Source organism: Ipomoea nil, unplaced genomic scaffold (assembly GCF_001879475.1).
Source record: "Ipomoea nil cultivar Tokyo-kokei standard unplaced genomic scaffold, Asagao_1.1 scaffold3169, whole genome shotgun sequence".
NCBI lineage: Eukaryota > Viridiplantae > Streptophyta > Magnoliopsida > Solanales > Convolvulaceae > Ipomoea > Ipomoea nil.
Window position 1 is genome coordinate 1,384,317 of NW_017619597.1, and position 9,906 is coordinate 1,394,222.

The window sequence follows — 9,906 nt, forward strand, 5'->3', positions numbered from 1 at the left end:
ACAGCTAATCGCCATTTATCAAACCTAGCAAAAAACTTTTATATTTTTCGCTGATTACATCATCTTCAAAGGCATGTGTCATAACCTAATTTGTAACTGCATAACGTACTGTTTTGTAAACCTTATAGACCCTAAAAAGGGCTCGATATTCTCCTGAAATTAATAAACATTGTTTCTTGCCGTCAGCTATCAAGAACTACTCTCATTTTTTATATCCTATTTTATTTCGCCCCTCTATTAGGGTTGTAAGATCCAACACTTTGCATATATTAATTCAACAATGTTGTCACCAAGTGCATTAATATATTTTCTCATTATTTTTATTAACAATCAAACAAGAAATAATAGGTCAACTCATTACAAAATTAGATAGCTAGAAAATTAGCTAACAAGTTAGGCGGAATTATTGATGGCTTTGTCAGGATCGGGTTCACCATAAATTGGTATAAAAGTACCGAATAGATGTAAAAAAAATTATAGTATTATTGCTCGGAGCACTAGGTCCAAAAGAGTGTGTACAAAGTCCGAGATATTCGTCCAAAACGGTTGCTCAAATAATAAATAGATAGAGTTAATTTCCAAAATGGTCATCCGACTATGACCTTTTCTCAAATTGGTTCTTTGATTTTTAATTGCACCCAAAGTAGTCATCCGACTATTGAATTTTAAGCCAAAATGATGCTCCGTTAGATTTGGTGTTAAGTGAATGTTAAAATGAAGGGTAAACAGGACATTTTATATTGTTTGTTGTTTAGAGCTTTGACCTGCCGATTACTTCTCTAAATTAGTGAAAAGATTTTCCCCAAATTAAAGAATATAAACCTCGCTAATTGCGATTTCCCCCTTTTTCCCCGATCTGACCCAGACCGTTCCATTAAGGTAGGTCATCTTAAGGTCTTCATCGTCCCAATTCGAGGTTCTTGACTTGAATGCTGTTGAGGTTGACGAAGGAGACTATTGTTTATCCTTGGTAGTTCGTTCAATATAGCTAGGGTTCATTATTAAAGATTTGAGCATTGAATTTTTTGATTCTTGAAAATGGAAAACTGAAAATTACCAATGGATACACTGATTTGTTGTAAATAATATTAAGTGGACATTATTATAGTGTTTATAACACTTGTAACGGTCGGAGGATTATGACCACACTTATGGTTTTCGTTACAATTGTACATTATATATATGTGCTAATACCTTCTTGTATAGATGGAGTTTTGGATGCAAGATTAATAAAACTTCCTTGTCTCTTATCTTGTCTCTACTTTTCTTCTACTTTTCTTATTTTGTGCCACTTGCAACTGTATTCACCGGTTACTGGTTAGGAGCTAAATGGCCAACGGGCATAATCTGCCACAACACGTTATCAGCACGCTCAAACTTGGTGAACGGTAATTTTATGTTATTCTAATGCACGTTATACTCGTTTAAAGCATATACTATCATTTTTATGATCAGTGGATATATTTCTTGAATTATATGCTTTTTAGACAATTCGTATGGTATGAATGCATGATATACATTTTTCTTTCCCGTATTAATCATAGTTGTCTAGATACCACAAAAAATGGTATTTATATTATCTCATATGCTTTACGATTTTCTCAAAAATATTTTTTTTCGGTATTTCTTTTACATATTGCGTATATGTATATGTTTCGTATTAAAAATTTTTTTTGGGAAAACCTTGGATTGGAGTACAAACAAAATCCATAATATGAGAATGGATTTGCTAGTGATCTTCCTTATCATAGATGGTTTTTAAAGATGATTGTCATCTTGTAGTGATCTTCCTTATATTACCTTTAATATTGAGTTCATATAGCTAGCAATGATGTGCCTTGTGCAACCAAATTGTTTCAATGACTATTCTCACATTGAAAACAAAAAAATTTGACCTTCAATTAAATGCTAAGAAATGTGATTTTGTATCATGGTTTTGGAAAAGGCATTGTTTTGTGGCAATTAGATATTGCATTTGTTTTGATTTGCCATAATAATCTTGATTATGATATGGGAATCATATTTTAGAATTCCTATTGAAATTGCTTATTCAAATTTTATGTGGTAATAATGATGATATTATGATTTTCAGTTACGATACACAAAAAAATGTTTATATAACATTATTACTATTAAGTAACTGAAATGTGGTAAAAGGCATAGATTACTTGAACTTAGATGAGTGATTATCTTTTTAGATAATTTTGACTATGCTTATTATTTAAGATAATAATATGTCATATGCATGTCCATCCTGTTGATGCCTAATTTTTTTTGAGAGCTTAATTGAAATATATAATGTTGTGACACTACTGATTATTACATGACAATTATTGTTGTGCCACAATTTGCTCTCTTATGCAATATGGCTATGTGTATATCATAGAAGAAAATGTGACATAACAATTATTTGCTATAGGCCATATATGTTAAGATTTATTATAAATCTTAATGGGTGCTTTGCCCAGATGAAAAATTAAAGTCATTGATTTATATACTTATTATACGATAGTCCTTGTAGGATTGTCATGATCAACAAGTGGTTACAACATGAATTTTACACATAGCATTGCCCAGAAGGCGAATTCATAGCACTAGTTATATGATAATAACACTACGACAATTTATATGACTAATGTCAAATTGAGTTAATTCTGTTTTGGAAGTCAAATGATTTATTTTTCCAAATTCATGCATATTGATGGTGCTAATTTTTATCATAAAATTATATGGCATGAGTCTTGAATCTTGAATATCTCAAATGTGAGTATTTGAACACAATAAAAGTGCATATTTTCAATATTGTTTTGCCCAGAAGGTAAACACTTAGAGCACTAATTTTTATTTGACACCTTTTAGTCTAAACCATCGGTTATGAATATTTGATCGAAAAGATTTAGAGTCTAAGTTGATCCCTGAAGGATCGTATGATCCTATGATCAATAAATTATTGTGATCCATTAATGTACAAAATGGACGCATGATCTGAGAAGTTAATTCTCGTGGGTCACCCGAAATTATTTGACAATTTAGAATTTACTTCTCTATGTTTAATTTTCTGGACGGGTTTTTACTTCCCGGATGGTACCTTTTCGGATTGTACATGAATCCGTTGTACTCTAGTAGAAGTACATAACTAAAAATTATTTAAAATAGTGTGCGTCTCATTGTCATATGTGATAGTCACCTTGTACTCCTGTAGTAGTACATGACCAGATTATAATAAGTATTTTGAATGTCATTGTTTTTTAAAAAGACATCAAAATTTTAGTTTTTTTGTTGGAATGTACTTTATGAGTTCCGTGCCTTTCCTACTTGGCAAATATGTTTGGTCATTGGATCGTTTTTAATAAAGGTCTATAAGACCTCAAATGGGATTGATCTTTAAGGTGATTTATGACTCATGAATGAAGTTTGCAACTTCTATTTCTAATGCTATGCTACTGTCCAAAAGTTAAAATTGACTCACATCATGTTGGTTTGCCTGAAGCAAACAAGTTGTGATTTTTTTTACACATAGTAATCACTGCCTGAAAATTCTGACAGGCGCAGTTTGAAAATTAAATTCGTGAAAAATACTTGTTGAACTCCTTTTGGCATGAAATTTTTTCTGGAGAACTTAGACTCGTGATATTTGATGTCTGTAAAAATATTTTGTTAAAAATATGCTTTGGTTATTCCAGAAAAATTTGTAAAGTTTTGGCAGTGTGCTGCCAATTATTTTTCTGCCTGGAGCAATGTTGTGAAAAATTTCAGAAAAAAATACTTCCACACCTTGGATTGACATGAAAATTTTTATGTACGTTCTAGACTTACTGAACTACATATCTGCCAAATTTTGTGTCAAAATGTGCTACCGTTTTCCCCAAGAAAATTCTGCAATCCAGGTCAAAATTCTGAAAATTTTCTGCCGTTTTCAGCTTGTATATCTTGCTATTTTGTGATGTTTTCATGCTAATATGAAACTATGAAATAAAATGAGAACTTGCTTGGAAAAGTTCTATTTTTGACTCCCCGAAATAGGAATGAATGGGCCCGGCAGCGAACATGTGCTCATTATTCTTCGGCGAACGGTACTTCTCTCTTTTTTCTAATTTATGAATTAAGAAACAATATCTCTTGTCATGTCATGCCTTGTGTGTACCAAACATAATACTCTTTATTTAATGGATGTGCATGACTCAATTGAGAGTTTGGTGTCCAAGACATAAGGGACAATTATATCACATGTTGCATGTGCTTATCTTTAATTGACAACATTTAGCATATAATCTCTTGATTATGTTCACATAAGAGATTTTGTTATTTATCTTGTTGGCAATTTATGATTTGCTATAGGCCATAGCTATTGAAATTCATCACACAACTTATAAGTGAGGCAATATCATGAATTCTCAATATGGTTAGGTTGCACCTATCATTGCTAAACCTTAGCTTGCATGTGATAATAGTTAAAGGCTATGACTTGTTTACAATGCTAGTTTCTGCTATAGAAACTCTTTGACATGAGATTTGGGCATATGATATTTAAATTTATAGCCCTCATTATTTTGTATATTTATTTGCCCAGAAGGTAGATTAAGGATTTTAATTCTCTAAGTCATCCCCATTCTTTTAGGATGAACCTTTTAGGATGAATCGTGACAATGAATTCTTGACCAAAAATGGTCAACCTATCCCATCAATCCCCGAAGGATTGCTTGACGTTACTATGAGTCAAGTTTTTTTTACTAAGTCTAACATACTGCAGATCACAAATCAATCCCTCAAGGATTGCTATACCCCCTTTTTCACCTAGTACGTGGTTTCAAAAGTAACATTTCCCTATCTGCGTTATTTTATTTGCGCAGTCTATTTTATATCACCACCACAACGTACCTCTAAAAGGGCTATCAAAGAAACCTCCGTCTATTGATTAAATACCGAAAGCCCATGATAGAGGATCAATACATATAATTGGGTACGTTGACTGCATTCCTAATGAAGATTGTTTCTCGGCATTAGGGGGAGATAATATACTACTCCGTAGCTTTTTGGAATGCCAAGAAATTTCATAAGAATAAAAACATCTTCACTATTTAAATCCATGTACTAGTTAGATTGAACTGGAAGTTCAAAAGATAATCTATTTGTGATTTTAGCAAATAATCTGCCAAAAACATACCTATTGATCATAATGATCATAAAAGAAGTGACTAGGTCCTATATCCTTGGACCAAACATATCTATCGATACTCCTTGACACCAGAAGTGTAGGAGATCTATCGGTGAAAGAAATATGGATCGTAATACTAGATCTAGTAAAGAAACATTGTCACTCTTGAAATAGCTTGAATAATTATGTCCTGCAGACGTTCGTCCAGATGACGAAAAACCCTGGTAAGACTTATAGGTGCACCAAACAAATGTAATACTAGGGACGCGGAACGACCAGATCAAAATATCTTTGGGAAATGTTTAGAATTTGGTTGTTTTAGAAATTGCCATTACTTTTACAGATATGGGAGTTTTACAAAAAGGTTATAGTTGTCGACAACACAATTGCCATCACAAATTGCTCGTTATATGATAATCTGGATCCAGAGTTAGGCACCAGAAGTGCCATGACTATTTAATATATAAAGGAGCAATTAAGGCATAGCTCGACTCGCTAATATGAATAAATTCTCTTTATAACAATACACCATTAAGCGTTAACCCTGAAGGTTACAAATGGGTGTGTGCATGAAAGAGAAGTAAGAATAACAAGGTGATATGATATGCAGCGAGTTTGTAGCCTATGGGTTCACGCAGAGACCCTTAATTGATTTTAATCAAATATACTCTCCCACAGTAAATGGCATTAAGTTCCGCTACATAATACAATTGGCAGAATAATAAATTTAGATATGCAGTTAAATTTATCTTGAGAAATCCCTGATGGATTCATAATTCTCATTTTTAAGTATTATTATGTGTCATTATCTACTCTTTAAAGGGTTGCGAATGGAATTAATATCCTCATTGAAGGAATAATATGTACCATTGTGTGCTCGATAAAGGGTTGATAATGAACTTATTTATTATTTATTATCTCAGTCAAGATTGATGGTGTAAACATCAATGAAATATATAAAGAGCTTGATAGTGTCAGTTCATGTTTAAAGACTGAGACTTTTGAAATAAAAAGCTTGTGAAAGATATAAGTATTATCTCGACTTGAAGATCGAGTTTTTCTTTGAAGTTTTTTTTTATATATACACCAGTCAGCCTACATCTAAAAATGCTTTTTCACATGTCTATATGCATATAAGTGTCATGTTTTATCAAACTAAAGGTTGCCTAATAATCTCCTGAAGCAGATAAGGAACCTTGTTGGACTCGAAGTCCCTTACTTCATTATCGTTGGAGCACCATTATAGAACCAGAAGTTCCATAACCGCAACATATTTGCGATGAAATTACTAGCAAAATCTAGTGCTCCCCCTACAAATGAAGTACTTGAATAATGATTAACATATCCTCCGGTATCTTCGAGATACAAAGACATGACATTTATGTAAGAAACCATGATACGGTTTTAATAGGCTACTTGGGTACTGGCTGTTTTGTTTGATCCCCGCAATGCCAAGTCCAAACTGGTTATACAATGAATTTCCCTAAATGTTCAAAATGAGGACAATAACACTTGTGTTGCACAAATGTTATATTAGCTCTAGAAGAGCCATAAGATTATTGTACACTACTCTAAGTGACAATCTAGAAGAGTTGTCCAATCCATCTCTTCAAAATTTGAAATATATGTAGAACTTGAAGATTGTTATCTTCAGGGGGAGACTGGAAGTACATTTACTCGAATCAATCCGGAAGATTGAACATTGAACGTAAAATCCTGAAGATTAAGTCATAAAAGACTAACAATTGCGCACTATTTGCAACGAATAAATACATAAATATCATGTACTCTTTTCCTCACTAGTTTTCTCCCATTGGGTTTTTCTAGTGTGGTTTTTAACGAGGCATGAGTATGATATAGTAATGACAATGAGGAAAAGTTGCAAAATAATTGCTTAAATAGACAAACCCAAAAATCCTGAAGATTATGCGGTTTGCGCCCTGAAGGCTTATGGTTGTACTCTTTTTCCCTTAACTAAGTTTTTCCCACAGGGTTTTCTTAAGTTAAGGTTTTTAATGAGGCGACCAAATACAATATATGTTTTTACATATATCATGTACTCTTTTCTTCAACTAGGTTTTTCCCATGTGGTTTTCCTAGTGAAGTTTTTAATGAGGCATGAATATATATTTTTTTTATTGTACTCTTTTCTTGTCTAGGTTTTTCCCACCGGGTTTTTCTAGCAAGGTTTTAACGAGGCAAGGTCGTGGCCAAATAATGTCCAAGGGGGAGTGTTGTAAATAATATTAAGTGGACATTATTATAGTGTTTATAACACTTGTAACGGTCGGAGGATTATGACCACACTTATGGTTTCCGTTACAATTGTACATTATATATATGTGCTAATACCTTCTTGTATAGATGGAGTTTTGGATGCAAGATTAATAAAACTTCCTTGTCTCTTATCTTGTCTCTACTTTTCTTCTACTTTTCTTATTTTGTGCCACTTGCAACTGTATTCACCGGTTACTGGTTAGGAGCTAAATGGCCAACGGGCATAATCTGCCACAACAGACATTTTGGTAAGGTTGCTAATTAAGTCTCTTATACTATTTAAATTTGTTTGTAAATTTTTCTATAATTTAATTAAAAAAAAACCATTATTCATGGACAAACGCTATGAATTTAGAAATGGAAAAAGCCATGGTACGTGTTGTTATCGACTTTGAGCCTGACAATGCTTCCCGGACTAATCAAGTATTTAACTTGATTTACAAAGAATCGGATTGGAGTTTGATGATGTGGTATGCAACTCTAAACAACAAACAATATAAAATGTCCTTTTTACCTTTCATTTTAACACTCACTTAACACCAAATCTAACGAAAGACCATTTTGACTTAAATTCAATAGTCGGAGGACTACTTTGGGTGCAATTAAAAGTCAAGTAACCAATTTGAGAAAATAATACAAGCTATAACCTAAAGAATGAACTAAGAATAACGTAGCTACTAGGAACCAAGGGATGATCTCTTAAGGAGGGAATAATGGTGTCTATTTATCAATGTTGCAAAAAACGTTAGGCGCCCCCTAGGCGCCAAGGGGCGCCTAGGGCGCTTAGGCGCCGATTTTTTATTTATTTTTATTTTTTTTAATTAAAAAAAAATTAAAATTAAAAATTTTCAAAATTTAGTACTAAAACATAAGGTTTCCATAGTTATTTCTTAAAAACTATTTACAAAAGTGGTTTTAAAATTGTTCAAAAGATTGTTTAAACCATCTAAATACATAAAAAAAAAACTAAAATTAAGAGCTAAAGAAGCATTTTTTTTTGAGAAATTAGTGGACCAAACCGCCTTTGGTCCAAATCGAAAAAATACGCGATTTGAAAAAAAATTGTCCAAATCGGACAACCGAGTCAAAAGTTATGCCTTCCGAAACTTTTCCGACATTTTAAAAAAAAAATCGCCGAACCGCCGAACCGGCCGGTTAGGCGGCCGCCTAGACCGCCTAGCCAGCCGGCCGCAGAGGAGGCCGCCGAGGCCATTCCTCGCGGCGGCTTCCTAGCGCCTAGGCGCCGATTTGATTTTTGCAACATTGCTATTTATAGTGTGGAGGGTATTGCGGATGGTTGACAAATGTGCAGCATCGCCTAGTCTTCAATATTGGTCATACACATGTTCTCCACTATCTGGATGCCATCGATATTCACACAACTAAGTAGAACATCTTGCCTTTTAGTAAATAGGATGTGTGGTAGTTGGGTGGTTTTTAACTTGTGTTGTTATGCTTGAGGTCATGAATTTGATACCCCCGGCAAATTATATCGTGCACCAGGATTGTTCGCCCTGGCTCAAAACGACGTCGTTTTGTACATGTTTTTTTTAGAAATTTCGTTTCTCGTATCTGCTATTAACTTCTTTAAAAAAAAATGTGTGTTTCGAATGTACATAATTGTATAACAGAATACACATACTCTTTTTTTTGAAAGGATAATACACATAATCTAACATAATACATAATACACATAAACTTTTAACATAATACGCATAAACTCTTAGCATAATACACATAAACTCTTAACATAATACACATAAACTCTTAACTCTTAAAAAAATTTCCTGTTTCGAATTTACATAATTGTATAACAGAATATACATAATTGTATAATAGAATGTACATAATTGTATAATAGAATACACATACACTCTGTCGCGTCAACTCCCCACACAACTTAACAAAACGACGTTGTTTTAGGCAGGACTGGACGCCAATGCATTGTGCACCCTGGTGCACGATATAACGATTGGATACCCCTCAGTAGCACATCTTTTAACATTTTGCTCCATGCTTCCTTCTTCACCCCTTTAGATTAAGATCTATCCAGTAAAATGGGCCATTAGAATCTATGTCCTCATCAATTATATTCTGGCCTTACAAATTTTTCTATAAGTATTTAAATAAAGTTTGAATTTTTATTCACAAAAAGTCATAATTAAACATTCTCAATTTTATCTCAATTGAACGATATGTCTTCTTAATTAAAAGTCTAATCTAATAATTTGATCTGCATATTTATATTTTATATATTATATATACTCACGCATTTGAACCAAAGCAAAAAATACTTCAGAAACAAAACAAAAAAAAAAAGTTTAACAAAAACTAATGTCGATAAATTATAACTTACAAACTTTTATATGAATTTGAGTTGAATTATTTGGATGAGTGATAGTGGATTGAAATATTGACTTAGCAATGCCAGATAGTACAAAGTTTGGTACAAAAAGAGGTATTCACCAAAAAAA